The sequence below is a fragment of the Dioscorea cayenensis genome, chromosome 9 (assembly GCF_009730915.1).
Source record: "Dioscorea cayenensis subsp. rotundata cultivar TDr96_F1 chromosome 9, TDr96_F1_v2_PseudoChromosome.rev07_lg8_w22 25.fasta, whole genome shotgun sequence".
In the NCBI taxonomy this organism is placed as follows: domain Eukaryota; kingdom Viridiplantae; phylum Streptophyta; class Magnoliopsida; order Dioscoreales; family Dioscoreaceae; genus Dioscorea; species Dioscorea cayenensis.
Genome location: NC_052479.1, coordinates 3,803,253 through 3,820,944, shown reverse-complemented (window position 1 = coordinate 3,820,944; position 17,692 = coordinate 3,803,253).

Sequence of the window (17,692 nt, the reverse complement as noted above, 5' to 3'; positions counted from 1 at the left end):
AACACTAACTCTTAGATGGATCAGACATAGAAAACCATATTAATCACCACTAATTCCAATTGATTAATTTACTCACAACTTCATTGGTTTTTTTTCCAGCCAGGGTCGAGAGACATCACCAATCAGCAAGAATCCATTAATTCTGATCAGTTCTAACAAAATGAATACTTCACCAGACATTTATAAATAAAATGAACTTGCACCCAGAAATAAAAGAAACAAATATATCTCAAATAAACACTAATTGAATCCAAAAACAACATTTACTATATGAAACATTTATATAGAAAAATATTATGTATTTGTCCCATATCATTTTGCTAATTGACGAAGTATGAACAATAATAGTATACAAAGTGTGCTTAGTGGCCATTCATAATATTTATTAAATCAACCAGGAACCGATACACAAAAGTTCAAATTGAATTTCAGTATTTACTCTATCATCTCAACTACAGCACATGCACCAGATTTCCAGAAAACATATATTCAAATTAAGAAATACACAATTCCAAAATTCAGATCAAGCACTTGCAAAGCATTAAATCACAAGGCAACAATGATACACCAATACAACAACCAAAAAATCGCCAACAAATCAAATCAGAGATATCAACAGAGATCAAACAATGAGGAAAACATTAAGCAAAGATATCAAACCAAATTACTGAAATTTCTATCAGAAGCAATGAGGAAAACATCAACCAGAGATATCTCCCTACATACACACCCCCATCAACAAGGCAAACATCATGTTCGACCATCTACAAACTAGGGTTCCAGATGTATGAGAAACAAGAGTGAGACCAGATCAAGAAGTAAAGGAGGAGGACGAAGAGGAGGAGGAGATGATCAGTATATTTAAATATGCCATAATGTAAGGATTATGGCATATTTTTGGCCTACCCAAACAGGGCCTTAAACTTAAACATTTTCAACAACATATCCTCCCCGTAACTGAAGGTTGCACACACCCAACTGAGCTCTCAATATGTTATGCTTCTAAATAGGTAGAGACTTGGTGAGGAGATCAGCAAGTTGCTCAGTTGTGTTGCAATGTTTTAATATCACAATGCCATCACTGATTAGACTTCGAATATGATGGAATTTGACATCTATGTGTTTTTTCCTCCCATGATGCATTGGGTTTCTAGCAATTGCGATTGCTGATTTATTATTACACCAAATCTCAGTTGCATCCTTGCTTTCCATGCTATAATCTTTTAACAATTTTTTGAGGCAAAAACATTGACAAGCTGTTGATGAAATGGCGATATACTCAGCCTTGGTTATTAACAATGCAATCACCTCTTACTTCTTGGACATCCATGAAACTGCAACTAAACCAAGCTTAAAACAACTTTGGATGTACTCTTTATATCATCCAAACTCCCGACCCTAATCACTATCAGTGAAACCTTCCAATTTACATTCACTTGAATGAGCATACCATAACCCATAATCAATTATGGGTGAGAGATACCTGAATACCTATTTTCCTGCACCAGTATGAGTTTTAGAGGGTTTATTCATGTACCTAGAGAGCATACTGACAACATAAACAATGTCCAGTCTAATGTGAGTTAGGTAGATCAATTGACTAACCAAACTTCTGTATTTTTTGGACTTCAGCTTCTCCTGAATCATCAACTGCTTGTTGCTTCTCATTAGAATACATTGGAGTAGTAACTGGTTTACAATTAAGAAAGTTGAACAACTTCTTCAAGAGATCATAAGCATATTTCTTCTGACTTACAAACACACCATGCTTGTCCTGCAATACTTCTGAGCCTAGGAAGTAGCTCAGCATACCAAGATCAGTTGTATCAAAATTTTCTTGCATCTTGGACTTGAATTCAAATACCAACTCTACTAATGAACTTAGGCAGAGTATGTCATCAACATAGATGCATGCCAGTAACACCTCTCCATTGTTTTCAATTCTTCTATAGAGAGTGTGTTTAGTTTCACTCCTTTAGAATCCTTGTTGAGCAAAATATGCATCTATTTTACCGTACCATGATCTAGGAACTTGCTTTAAACCGTAGAGAGCTTTCTTGAGTTTATACACCATCTTATGTCTTCCTTTTATCTCAAAACCTCTCGGCTGCTCCACATGCACTTCCTCAAGAATTTCTCCATGTAAGAATGCCAACTTGATGTCTAAATGGAACAAACACCAACTCTTCTATGTTGCTAAGGCAAACAGAAACTTCACAGTCATGATATGAGCCAGAGGCAGCAGTCCTGGCCTTCAACTTCTGAATTTCACCATCAACTTTGTATTTGGTCTTGAATATCCACTTTAAACCAACAATTTTCTTTTTTTCTGGCTTCTAAACCAAGCTCCAAGTATCATTTCTTTGAATCAAGTTCATTTATTCTCTCATTGCCTCCATCCATTTATTGCTCTTTGATGCATCTTCATAAGTTACAGGGTCTGCAACATACAAGGTAAATGAACAGTTATTATATATATCACTTAACTGTCTAGTTGATAAGTGCTTGAGTAGACATATTTTTATATATGTTTTACATGCATTGAGCATCATTTTTACCATGATTTATGTCTCATATTGTGTATTTGGTGTTCTTTTATGCATATAGGTTGTGAATGCCTTGAAGAGTCAAAAGGAAGCAAAGATAGGCTATAAAGACACAATGTTGGGAGTTCTTGTTCAATTCAAGAACCAAGACACCAGAGGAGTTCATAAACGTGGAGATGTGTGCCAACTTCCAAGAAGATTCATGTCAATTCACTAGTTGGAAAGGCACAAAGGTAGCCACATCTTCATGTTCCTTCTCTTTGTGAAGATTGCAAGACCTCTCAAAGATGCGGCGATGAAGAGAAGTTTTATAGCCTACCACATGAACGTGTGCCCGGACATGTGGCCTCAAGAGAAGAGTGTTTGGACCGCGTTTTGTGAAAAGTACTGTAGCAATTTTACTGTAGTGAATTCCTGCAGCCCATGCGGGCGCGTGGAAAATCCACATGGGCGCGTGGGGGCACATGACAGACGCGGTCTAAGGCCTATAAATAGCCGTTTTGCTCTATTCTTTCTCATCTTTTGTACGGCTCTTGAGGGGTGAGACGGCTAGGGTTTGGAGAGGAGGTCTTTGCGGATTTGGAGGTGCTTCATCACCAGCTTTGATCGATTCCTCCTCTATCATAGCATCAAGGAAGCCACCGGTGAACCTAGCTTCGGAGTGGGTCCTTTAAGACGTTGAAGCTCTCCATCAAGGCCATCAGTTCATATATAAGGGGGTTTATTTCTATGGTTTTAATGTACTTTCATTCATTGATGGTGTGTTTTGTATGTTGCTCCATAGAGAGCTAAAACCCTAGAGGGTGTTTGGGCTTGTGAACCCTAGGATTCTCATCTTTTGTGGATTTGATAGTGTTTCTATTTAATCCGAGTTTGATTAAGTTTTAATCTTGATTGTCTAATGCTTGCTTACCTTATTGATCTTTTGGTTATTTGGTTTGCATGATTTGTTACCTTGGTGAGAGAGAGGTCTCCAAAAGTGTTAGAATCTCAAGATTGAAGAGGATTGAGAGGATGAGTCATGAGATAGGGAGTATCCCCTTTCCCCTCCGATTGGTGTATTCTATCTCCGTTCCCTAAGCTCTATACAACCATATTTGGTGTGAGGCGTGAGATTGAGAGATTTCTCCGCCGGGACCTTGTAGGGGGTTAGGATCCTTCGCCGGGAATTAGGGTTAGATCAATCTTTAGGAATCGGATACACCTCTTGGATTCCCTAGAGTGCTTTGCGGTCATATGTGGTGTGAGGTGTTGAGATTGAGCGATTTCTCCACCGGGACCTTGTAGGGGACTAGTATCGACGATCGGGAGGCCGGATCCGATTATATTTGGATTTCCACGACTTAACTTACTCATCATAGAAACATTTTGCTTATCCGGTACCTAATACCTGAATCCTAGGGGGAGCATTTTCCGAATACCCCACTTTTACTGATTGAGATCTCCATCCATTTCACCCTTGCATATTCGTCTCCGATATTCATTTCTTCGCACATTAGATCACCACACCTTTCCATTTATCATTAGGCTAGAAAGCAGAGAAGAAGTTAGTACTAGTAACCCTGTTCCCTGTGGATTCGACTACCCAACTCACCGGGTATTTTATTACTTCGACACCCGTGCACTTGCGGTTCACAAGCATATTCGGGCGTGTCACTAGTTCATATAGGTAGAGGAGAATCATCATCAATTGCTTCTTTAGGTGTTGTTACAGTTTAAATGACTCTTTCTGAGGCTGATTGAGGCACTTACACTATATCCTATTCACTTGGAGCTTGTGTAACATCAATATAGTCACCACTAGACTAAGCACCATTGTCTGATTCACTTAGTATTATGTCACGCCAAAGATACACTGATTGAACACCAATGTCTGTACTCCAGTCCCACCTTGACTGTTCTCTGAACACCACATCCTTACTCAAAGTGACCTTTCTTGTAAGTGGATTAAACATCTTATTTGCCTTTGTTTTTGGATAGTATCCGATGAGTATACCCTTCTCCGACTTGTCATCAAGTTTGTGACACTTCTAAGAGGGAATTTGCACAAAACCTATGCAAACAAACATTCTCAAGAGTTTTACCGATGGCTTCACACCACTCTAGGCTTCATATGGTGTCATACCTGGAATTGCTTCAATTGGTGTTATATTGATCAAGTAAACAGTAGTTGTAGTGGCTTCTGTGAAGAAGGTTATTGGCAAACCGCTCCAGTTTAGCAAGTAGTGAGTCTTTTCCACCACCTGCGGGTTTTCCTCTCCATTATGCCATTGAGCTGGGGAGTATAGGATGTCATCAACTCTTGTTTAATCCCCATTTCTAGCTCAACCAAAGCTTGAAACTTGATGAAATTTTTGAAGGCTTCTCCCTTTGACCTGAGAAAGTATATCCAGGTCAAACGAGTGAAGTAGTCCACCAACAGGAGAAAGAATCTATTCCCCCTAAAAGACTCGACGTTCACTGGGCTACAAATATCCATATGAATGCGTTGCAAGCATTCATTGCTATGCTGAGATTTTCTTGTGTCGTGACCTAATGGGAAACGAGCTTGCTTTCCAAAAACACACTCACCACAAGGATCTCCATCACCAATGTTTGGTAGCCTAGTCAACATGGACTTGGTCTTCATTAGCTTCATAGCTTTAACGTCTGAAGATTCACGTGACCGAGTCTTCGGTCCCACGTAATTGTCTCCAATAAGTCTCCAAGCACAACGTTAGCATGTCAGACATCTGAGAGCTTGAGTAGAAACATATTATTGCCCGTTCGTCTCCCCTTAACCACCAGCACACCAGAACTTTGTTCAATTATAGAACAAACATCACATCCAAAAACTATGTCAATTACTCACTGGAGCAATTGTTTGACGATCAGGAGATTGTGTGCGGATCCAGGTACATATTGGACATTGTGTAGCAGCTTCACACGAGCATCTTCAGCTCTTATCGTAATTGTTCCTTGACCTTGCACCAAAACTTCTTTATTGTCGCCCAACCTAATGCTGATGTCTGGGACTCATCGAGGGTCTCAAACAGCTCCCTCGCACCCATTATGTGGTTTGCACAATCACTATCAATAATCCATACCAAGTTTGCACTTCGCTCACTTGAACTGTGCACCATAAAAGAGGTTGCACTGCCACTTTCTTCACCATGTGCTATGAAGAGATTTCCAACCTCCTTCTCCTTCTTGTCAACTACAAGAGTGGTGCCTTTTTTTGCTATTTTATCTTTGTACCTATAATTAGGTTTAATATGCCCCCCTCCCCGGGTGCTACCCTTGCTCCTCCCCCTCCTGCTATCACTATTGCAAGATCGAGATCCTCACTATCACCATATGCCCCCTCGAGCCACACTGACCAGGTTATTTGTTCTACTTCAGTATTTAGGTGGCTTCAACAGAGTGTCAATAAGATTTTCGAGCACTTGGGTATTTGTCTATCCCCCGAGCCATCCTCTCCCATCAGATTACAACCTCAGGGGGGACTGACGTTGCTGCTAGGGCCGAGGACACCGCTTTATCTTCATCCCACGATGATGCTTTTTTTTGTGAGATCTTTCTATTATGATCGTTGCACAACTACTTTTCTTTTCAGTTTTCAGTATTTTTTGGACATGTATTTCTTTTGGTATTTTGTTAGGCTTGTGTGAGTTTGGTTAGTAAGGGATATTCCCTACTATACTAACATTTTGGTTTGTTTATTTTGATGCACTTTCTTCCTGCATTTTCAGTTTTTGTTATGTTATTGGGCTTGGCCTATTGAGCTTTACTTATGTGTCTCTCGTCTCATCTTAAGATTGGTTGTGGTGGATTGGCTGATGGAATGCAAGTTGAGAGTGGCAACATCATTCTCCGTGTTCAAGATAATCGTACAAACCCTCCTCTTTACTTTGGTTCTCAATATTTAGACTTTACTGTCTATACTTGTATATTGAGGATAATGCACCATTCAAGTGTGGGGGAGGGTTGTTTATATTTGGACGATTGCATGACTTAGGACGATCTATGATTATTGTTGATAGAAAATCTTATGTTTAGAGGGGATTATGCCTGTTAAGGTTCTTATTATAAGCCAAATTGTTTACTCACTTGTGAGTTAAAACCTAGATCACTTCACATTGCCTGAGTTGTGTAGCAACTTTTTGGATTGAAGTTTTTTTTCAAAGACTTGTGTGTTCTCATTTTTGTTTAAAAAAAAACTGGAAAGTCAGATTCCCTGTGGAATGCCCTACCTGTTACTTGTTTTTATCTTCTTAAAAGATGGTAGAAAGAGCTATAGCCTTGAAAGTGTGGAAGCTACTCTTGAGTAGTCGAATTTTGGGCATTACAAGTGTATATTTGATGACCTATCGAGAGAAAGGGCTACCTTCAAGATGTATGAAGCTACTACCCTGTCAGTTTAATGAGAACTTGGGTCTCTATTCATTTTATTTACCCAGTGGCACATGGGGCACTCAACTGACGGTTGCACATACTAATTAAGTTTTTGAAACAAGAGTGAGGTTATTTTTATTTGAGCATTTGTGATCTTAACCTTAACTACCTTTGATCCCTCTAAACTTTAGTGCTTCTATATTAATGAGATCAGAGGTCATGTACTCATCCTTTCATTTATATTGGACTGAAATTGCTTGAGGACAAACAATGATTCAAGTGTGAGGGTATTTGATGAGTGCATTTTATATCATACTTTACATACCTCCAATGCACTCTTTAGCTAGTCTTTTAGCGCATTTTATCAATGAATGATACTATTCTGGGTATGCTTGTCTCTGTTGTAGGTTTTTAGGGTTCGTAACACATATGGAGTGAAATCATGGACAAAACCAACCAAAGAAGCCAATTCCTCTAAGTGTCCAATGCAAGCACGGGCGAAGCACAAGGGTGCTTTCTCCCCATGATTTCCATAGGTTAGGAGTGACCTATATTATCAGGGGAAGCACGGTCTACGTGCTCCTTTCATGAATGTGCTCAAGATGAGCATGGGTGAAGCATGACCGTGCTCTTCCTGTGATTTCCTTTGGATGATACTTAGCCCTATTGCACTCAGAAGCTTCAAGAAGAGCATGGTCTGAACATAACCGTGCTCAGACCATGTCAAGCCCGAAAGTTCCTTATTAATCCCCAGATTTAGGGTTTCTTAGCATCTTTTGTTCGGGAGTCTTCTTCTCTAGTGGGGGAACTCTCAAGAGAACGATGATCAGCCACCACCACTCAAGCTAAGGAGACCAAGGGTGAGTTAGAGACACTGGAGAAGTGGAGTTACCTATCCCATGGAGTTCTTGAAGTACATTTGAGGAGATCTTGTGAAAGGGGGAAGTCTAGATGTCTCTCTTCCTTGTGCTTATCTTTCTCTCTCATTTGTATGAATTCATGAGGGGCTAACTATTCCATAGTGCCTTGGGATTGTGAACTATGTTGTCTCTTATACTTTGACTACTTGAGTTCTAATGCCTATAGAGTTCTATTGTTTTCTTGTGTTTATTCATGTGTTTGCATAACTTGGCGTTCTTAATTTGTGTAGATGCCTGTGTAAAACTTGACAAGTGTGGATTACCGTAGTTGTTACCTATTGTAGTTGCAAAACTTGGCTTGTATGAAGCCCGTAGTTACACTTGTAGCACTTGGCATATTTGATAGCCGTAGATGCAACATTGCTTTTGAGCACCCACAAGGATCTCAGAATGTACCTTGGTAGGCATTAGACTCAAGTCAGTATCTTAGCCACTTAGGAATCATCCTGGGGTATTGCTCTCTTGTTATCGAAGCTCAACCTAGTCTACTTGGTTCTTCTGCCCCTTTACCTTTAATCTTATAGTAGTTGAACTCTTTATCCCTGAGGTTCGACTAGTACTAGAAGTCGAGTCCCTGAGATTTGACAACCCTACCCCGTTGTGGGGTACTACTTTATTACTGGTAATGATCCATGCACTTCCGGCGAGTTCATCATTATCCCTTTAATCTTGCTTTGTACTTCCTTATCATGCGAACTTAAACTGTCAAGGCCACGGGATGTTGGTGAACTTAGGATGAACATGTGATTTGTGAATGTTTGGTATTGTTTAATAAATTGTTTATGTTTGTGATTCAATCTATGATGCTTGTATGCCTTGGATTACATTATGGAGAACTTCAAAATTCATGTTTGAATTGTGTATTTGATGAAGGTATTCCCTACTTACTAGGTCATACATAGATAGATAAGGTTTTGAGGTGTCAGCATAATTGAGAACTCGGGTATGAACCAGTCCTCTTTTTTAGGAAACTCTAACTAACAGAGGCTCTTATAATGCAATACAATCGTAGGAGAGCTAGTTATGAATTGATTTAAGGTGACTCTCGTATGGGATTTAGAGCTAATCATGAAGGTGTTCGGGTTAATTCATCTTAGAGATCTTGCATTCCAAACACAACTTTACAATATCAAACAAACTTCCCATATCACACTAGTTGTCCTATAGGGATCTACATTTGAGGGCCATCATCTCCCATGGATTTCAACCTTAAAAACCACAAGTTTAGTATCAAGCCTCTAGTTTCACCTTTCTTTGCTGGTTTAGAGTCAAAACACTTTCATTTTATTTAGGTTAGATAATAGATGAAGAGTAAGTAATAATACTTTTTTAACACTATGGAATTCGATCCTCTTGCTTTTGCACAAGGTATTACTTAAAGAGTCTTACATTTACAGTGGGTAGCCATTATTATATAATAGAGGCAATGGACAATATGTTACAAGGTAGGGAGATTGTAATTCAGTTGCTTAAGTATTACTAGTCCAAAGCTTAGCAATACATGGTGATGCAAGCTACTAATCATTCAACAAATCAATTATTCAATATACGGGATATGGTGTATCTAAAATTGCAATCGTATAGTCAAAGCTCTATTGTTATAAGAGAGATACCCAAGCTAATAGCTAAGTACTTTGGACTTTAAAGTCTTGAATAAGATTGGTGCGATAACTTTTAAATTGAATCTGCTAGACACTTCAATTGTCCACCTCATTTCCATGTTTACCAACTAAAAAAGGCTCTCACTAATGCACAGTCTGTTGTCACCTTGTCAGCTCTCCCAACTACTAAGTTGGCACCATAAGCTATTCTAGATAATGATATTGTGAAGAGAGTAAGTGTTGTAGCTACCCAGTAGTTTATTAGATGGATTGGTTCACCATCCACATAATCTATGTTGGAGTTTGCTACTAAATTCCAATTGAGGTTTTCAGATTTCTCCTTGAGAAAAAGAAAGATTAAAGGGGGATGTGATGTTGTATAACTTGTGAGTTTTGAAGAAGCTTCTAGGCCTCAAGAAGGAGCAACTATCAAGGGGGAACGAATGGGCAGTTAATATGGTTGGATAATATGGCATCCAAGTTATGCCCTTTGTCATTAGGACAATCGATAGTGTTAGTTAAAGTAGTTGTATGATTAAAACTTAATCATCAATTGTTCATAAGTTATCGGTCCTGTGGCTGAAGTCTAATCCTAGCCGTTTGTTTCTTTAATAAAACCAAATCCTAGAACTAATAGTAAGAGATATGAAGTTTTCTAAAGAAATCAATATTTTCTTCTCATTCTTTGCTTCTCTTGATCTTCTTCCAGTTCTCCTAGCTCTTTTATTCTTATTCTAGCTACCAAATGCAACATCAATTGATGATAAATGCGATAGATCAATTATGAATGAGAAGAGAAAGTAAATGAAACCCCTTCAAGATGTTTTAGGAAAGCTATGTTGTTCAAATAATGTTGTTAAGGAGAAGGGCATGAGCTTGTGCTCCTTTCAGGAAGAATTGAATTATCTTGCAAGCCCTTGAAATTTCATGTCAAAACACCCACTTCCTATTTTAGTGATGTGGCTCTTTCATTTGTAAGAGCATCTGCGTATTCAAAGCTTGCACTATACTATACAATATGAAACTAACACCTTAAGTGAGGTGAATTAACTTCTTAAGAGAAATTAAGCAACTTGAAAGCACAAGAGAAAAGGTTATTGCTAATGGTGCTATGAAGGCTAAGATCCAACATTACCTGGGCTAAAAAGAAGCTATTCAATACCAAGTTGAAGTAAGAAACTTCCAACGTCAAGGGGTGGAAAATGTCGGGGGATTACTGACACGGGCCTATTGAGGAGCTAGCCTGTGCCTTTATTGAAAAATGGGACATGCCCTAACAAGGGTGTTTTGGTAATTTTTTAAGTAGTGGAGTTTTAGTGTTCTGAAGGAGGGTCCCACTTGATGGAAAATGGGTCAACGAGAACAAGTCACTAGCTTTGCTTGTGAGTTATGCAATTTTTGGCCGAATTCCATCATCTTGGCCTTGAATATAGGGATTATGCCACTACAACAAAATTGATGATTATTGACAAATTTGGTTGACATATTAGTTTTTTGTCACAAATAAATGACATTAAGTGACAAAAATATGGTTTCGTAGCGCATTTCATTAGTTCGAGTATTTTAAGTGACAATATTTTAAATCGTCATATGATGATGTCACCAAATATTTGATGTTGTATCTTCTGACTAAATGGAGATGGAGGAAATTTTTTTTAGTGACGACTTCAACATTGGGTGACAATTATATTAAGTCATTAATGCAATATTTTTTTTGTGACGAATTCTAAAATGTCTTGCTTGTAAAAAAGATTAATATAATGTCACCAATATTAATATTTACTATCGGTGATAATTTAAATTTGGTCATGTATCTTAATTATTTTTTATGACATACAAATTCGTCACCTAAATATAAGTAATATTGACATTATATTATTCGTCACCTAAATGTAAGTAATATTGGCATTATATTATTTTCCCAGATACATATGCCATTAAAGGATGATATTAGCAAATGTCACCATTTATTAATTAATTTAATGACATTAACCATACGTTACTAATAAATTTTTTTAGTAAAAATTATTAAATATTATTGTAACATTTCATAAAAGCTCATGAGTCACGAGAATCACCAAAAGGCAGCAGATATTTCACTCATTTGCTAGATTATTTAAAAAAACTACACATAATGTCAAAACATGAGATCATCAAAGATAGCATTCATTTGGATGAAGGCACTAATGATGTAGATTGACATGTTTGGCACTATGGTACAAACACTTTGAGAGTCTGATAGCTTTGTTTTTCCATGGAATATTTTTTTCCATGAAAAAAATTTTTTTTTGTGGAAAAATGAAAAAAATAGTCATTCGATGGATTATTTTTCAGCTATTACTTTATTTTCCACTAAAAATGTAACATTTTCCATGGAAAAAACCCTCATTCTCTTTGATTGCATCAATTTTTCCTAGAAAAAGTCACATTTTTTTCCATGGAAAAATTTTCTCCATAGAAATTGTATTTTTGGCTACATAAAAATGCTATTTAATCCCAATCAATTGTTTTTTGAGATTTTGTAATAGATATTTTTTATGTATACAAGAATTCAATCTCAAAATTGTTTCAAATTTTTTTACCACGTGTATCACCCTGTAGTATATATATTAATTTGAGCGAGATTTTCATACTCACAAAAAAAAGACTTATTTTTATTTTTGTTCCGCATAAGAGTAAAAGAGGAAAAAGAAAGGATAAGTCATAACCTTGAAATTAGGGAGTAATTTTTTTTTTTTAAAAAAGTGATAATATTCGGATATTCAAAATTTATTTGAAAATTTAAGAAAAAGAAAACAAAAGGATAATTTAAAAAATATATTCTAAGAAAAATATATAATCTCTAAATATTTTTTTAATTCGGATAAATAAAAAATATATATCCGTATGCAAAGATGGTTAGGATTAAAAAAAGAAGAAAGATCGGAATTTTATTTTTTTAAATAAATCCGGGATTTAAAAAAAATCAGATTTATTATAATAAAAAATAGTAAATAAATAAATATATACTAAAAAAAGTGAGGATAAAAAATAATAAATAATAATAATAATGATCCTGATAATAATTCGGATTCCCAAAAAAATAAAAAAATAAAATAAATAAAATAATAGATATAAATCCGGATATTCAAGAAATGGAAAAAAATAAAAAAAATTCAAATTAAAAAAATAATAAGAATGAAGAGATAATGATAAAAAAATATGTATTTAAAAAAAACCTTATTGATTCCATATTCACACATCATCTCATAATTTCAAATAAACAAAAAAATTAAGCTAAATAAATTAAATTAATTAATTAAAAAATATGAATATAAACCCAAACCAATATTTTTTGTTATCATAAACATTATTTTTTATTTTAAAAAATTGTTAAATTTATTACAATAATTTTGATAAATAATTAAAATAAATTTAAGTTTACTTAGACTATACCTAAATATAAACGGCTTCAAAATTGGGATAATCATTTACTTTTAGGTAATTTAATAAATAATTAATATAATTTGTGCATAATCATTTACTTTTAATTTGTTTAAATTGAATTATAGATAATGACTACATATAATTATATTATATTATATTATATGATATTATATAAATCGATTCTATCCTTTTTATTTAACCATAATTTATGGTAGACATGATTTTAATTATAAAAAAATTAATACGTCTCAAATTTACTAATGATTTAGAGATTATTATATTTTTTTAAATTTTTAATTTATCTAATTGCTTTTTTTGGCTATCATATTACTCAAATATTTCTATAAAAAAACAAATCTAGAAGAAAAAAACTCTATTATTCATACTAGTTATTTAAAGAGTATTGGGTGTATACACATCGGAAGATTTTGCACTTGTTGAATTTCTAAGGTAATTTTAATTTATTGCATATATTTTTATATATTCATGCAATTCATTTTTTATATTTATTTAATAGTTGATTTAATATCAAGTAATAAAAATTGTTTATGTTAATTTGATATGTACCAAAATTATTTTCGACATATGTCTAAATAATGCAAGATTTCATATATTTTATTGACATAGGCACAAGTAGGGTAGGCTTCCAGTGGGGGTTAGGGTTCCGGTGGGGGAAGAGGGTGCCGACGGGTTAATTGTTATAGAAATATTTGCCATTTTCTTTGATTTTTTTGCATTAAAAATTTTTAGTTTGGTGTTTTTTTAGGCGGATATTTGTAAATTTTTTTCTTTAGTTTTTTTATTTTTTTCTCTTAAAAAAATAATTCTAGCTTGCCTTTGTTCTATAGCCTTATTAATGAGGCAGATATTTGTAAATTTTTTTCTTTAGTTTTTTTATTTTTTTCTCTTAAAAAAATAATTCTAGCTTGCCTTTTGTTCTATAGCCTTATTAATGAGGCAGATATTTGTAAATTTTTTTCTTTAGTTTTTTTATTTTTTTCTCTTAAAAAAATAATTCTAGCTTTCATTTGTTCTATAGCCTTATTAATGATCTTAAAATTTTTGCATTATGTACCTATATTAAGCTTTTTTTTCTTTTTTTGAAATGGCCAATCCCACAACTTTAAACTTTGTTTTCTTCCCTTCCTCTTTGATATGGTTATATACCTTTATGCAAAGCAAAAAAACACTTTATTATTTTTAAGGAATTTTTATAATAACAACATATTCATTTTTAGCTTTATTAGGGCATCTAACATGTTTTGACAAAAGCAAAAACATACTCGTACACTCCTTGTTATATGCACCATTTTGTTGACCATTATAATGAAAACAAATAATCACTATTCTAATACTCATGTAAGTTTGTTGATTTGTACTGTATTCAGGTTATTAAGGTTATTATTGATTTCAATTGATTATTTTTTTAATTAGATAGAATAGGTACAAATGTATATCATGACTATATTTGTTTTTTCATTCATTCAAAAATAAAAAGAAGGTGTGAAATCAACCAAAGGGCTAGACAAGCAGTAAAGTTTACTCATAATCAAGGATTGAGGGCATTTGTTGCAAGCCACTATGCTTTGGTAAATTATTATTGTTTACGTACATTATTTAATTGTCAGTTTTTGTTTGAATGATTAATTCTATGTAATAATTAATGTTTATTAATTTTGGAACTATATAGCGTAAGGATGATCAAGAACCAAATAGTATGGATTTTTTCAAGTCGACTCACTATTCAGAGAGTAAAGGATGGTCAACATCTGAGGCTCAAATAGCTTATGTAAGATCTTTCACAAGAAGAATTTATTTTTTTTAAAAAAAGATTGCTTGTTAGTTAATATTCTTTTTAATTTTTAGGAAATGATGGAGAATAAATTAGCAATACTTGGTGAAGAAGGATCACAACCAGAAAACATTAATGCACTAGTTGATGAAGTATTTGGTACTACCTCAAGATACAATAAAGGACTTGGATATGGACCTAAGCCTATTGAAAAGGTTTCAAATGTAAGCTTTGCTAAGGTAAAAGAAACTCTTACAAAGACACAAAATGAACTCCAACAATATTAGTCAAATTATGAAGTGATTCAAAATCAAATACAGCTATGACTCAAGCTTTATTAGCTGCTGGAATCCAAGTGCCCATTCCTCAATTTTTAGGTATATGCATAATTAAACTTCCTTGTCTACTTTAAAGTTCAACTTTTTTAATTTACCCTTGTTATGAATTAGTATTATCATTTGTTAAAAATAATTGATTTCAGGTCATAATAAAAGTTATGATTGCGTGACAAACATGCAAATTGTCACATTAACCTTTTAGCGACGGTGTGGAATCGAAAATACCCGCCCTGGCATCATGTCGATGAAGAGACACCAGATGATATATCGAGTCACAAATGTTTTTTTTTTTATTTTATTTGTTTTTATCTTTGTAGGCTCTTCCATTCCTAATAGAGGCAAGCCTCCATTATTAATTACCCCAGACTGAAATCTTAGGAACCTCCGATTAAGGGCTCAAGTATAAGTAAAGGCAAGAAAATTTGCAAATTATAAATCTTATTATTTAGTATTTATATATGAACATTATATATATATCACTGCTGCTGCCTGTGCCTTGTCATTGCGTTGCCTGCCTTGCTGTCGTATTTGATATGCATCTCATTATCGCTTTCAAATTTGCCATTGCCTCAAGATAAAATTTTTTGTCGTTACTTTCGGGATGGGCATTTTTTTATCATGATTTACTACATAAATTCCCCTCATAATCGAAAGAGATAACACCCATTTAACATTTAAATGAAATGTCCTTACTTGCCATGTGTCCTTATATATATATATATATATATAATTGGGATCATAACCATCGGCCCAATCTTCACTTTTACCCTTTATTCATTTCCATGTACCTATCTTTCATGGTGAGCCTTTTTGCAATAGTTTCATATGGGTTTTGAAAATTAAGACGGGCATTCATCCTGAGGCAGATCACTTATATTTGCTAAGTTCAATCTTCTTCTTGATCGTATGATTCCAGAAACTGTGAAAGACCTCCAATGTATATAGGAGTGATGTATATATATATATATTTCACAACTCACATAATAGTATTGCATGATCTGGACAAAGTCTATCATTAGCAATATGATTATGACTTTTTAATAATGGCAGAAATCACCACATAAGAGTGTAGTGTACTGATGTCTATGATCCAAGCATCATTGTTAGAATTGATTTGTTCTTTAAATAATCCCAATAGCAAACTCTAATGCCTCAAAATGCGCAATCCTTTACTTTTATATATATATGAATGGTATCACCATTTTCAATAAAAAATGAGTATGCCAGCATGAAGCATGCATGCCTATCCATTCATCGAACACCAGTATCACAGTTGATGCCATTATTTATTTATCTATTATTTTATTTTATTATATATATATAACATCATGTTTCCACTATCACCTTGATGATAGCAAACTCCATTCAAAGGTGACACATGTCATCTGGTCTAATGCCATGACTTCATCAATCTAAATGGTTTTTAGGGATTAACACACGTCCCATCCACACATCCCATCCTTATTATAATCCCATGCACAAGTTGGTTATTTTTAGTCAATAAACCAGGTTCTTTATGTTATTCATCTTACTTGTTTCATCTGACTACTAACTCCATCTGAAATTACACTTGGTTTTTGCATCAGATGTCCATCAATGATTGTCATGATGAAATGGTTCATAATAAGTCCAGCAGCAGGCATCAACCCATAGGCCAAGTATCACTTTACTCACCCTGGTCAATGAAATTGAGGTTCCTCAAAGTAACTCAACGAGATCAAACTTGTCATAACTCAAAAGCGTCACGAGCCAATTCTCAATATCCCGATCATTACCTTCAGCCAATATCTCCATAAGCTTGAGAGATTCCTCTTTGAAGTCAACACCAAGATCATCATTCAGCGCTTCTTCATTCCCGTCATCCAGAGCTGATGCTGCATCATCACCTCCATCTTGACAATCAGAGATCTGATCAGTCATGATAACATCCGAAGCAAGCTTTTGTTGGGGCTCTGCAAGCTCTTCTCTATCCGTGACGTCTATGTGAAATAGTGTGATCACCAAGTCGGCGATTGATAGCCGTGAAGGGCTCTTTTAGACATCTTGGCGAGCAAGTTGTAGGTTCTCTCATGTATAATATTGTCAAAGATGGCACCAAACTTCTGCTCATTTTCGGATCCATCCTTGAATCTTATTCTTCAATGTAGATGACTCCCGAGGGCTTTTGGCTTCTTTCAAGTTTATCATAGTTTATCATCTTCTCACAATCGGAGAGCTTAGAATTTTCATGCTTTTACTTGCTAATCTTTCTGCAAAGAAAGGACCCAATGAGGACAACAACGGAGATAGTTTCATCATCAATGAGAGCTCGAAAAAGCATCTTCGGTGTCGTGACTGCTTCCATCTTCTTCTCCAATGATAACGCCACTAGTCTTAGATTATAGTACTTCCTCGAATCATCTTCCTTGATTTCGAAAATCATGTAGGCCTTATTGGAGAAGACTGCGAGACTGGAGTAGAGCTTCGTCTTGTATTATGAAGCACGGCTCAAAAAGGTTGGAGAATGATTCGCAATCCCACTGGATTCTCTCCTTGTCTTCTATCTCCGAGTGCATCCTCTTCATCTCTGTACCACGATCTCCAAGACCTTCGATGAAGAATCCGGCAATAGGTTATTGAAGAGCATTGAGATAATTCCGGGGTTTCACCGACATCACCGTCTTTGTTTTCTCTCTGTCACAGTTATCATTGTCAT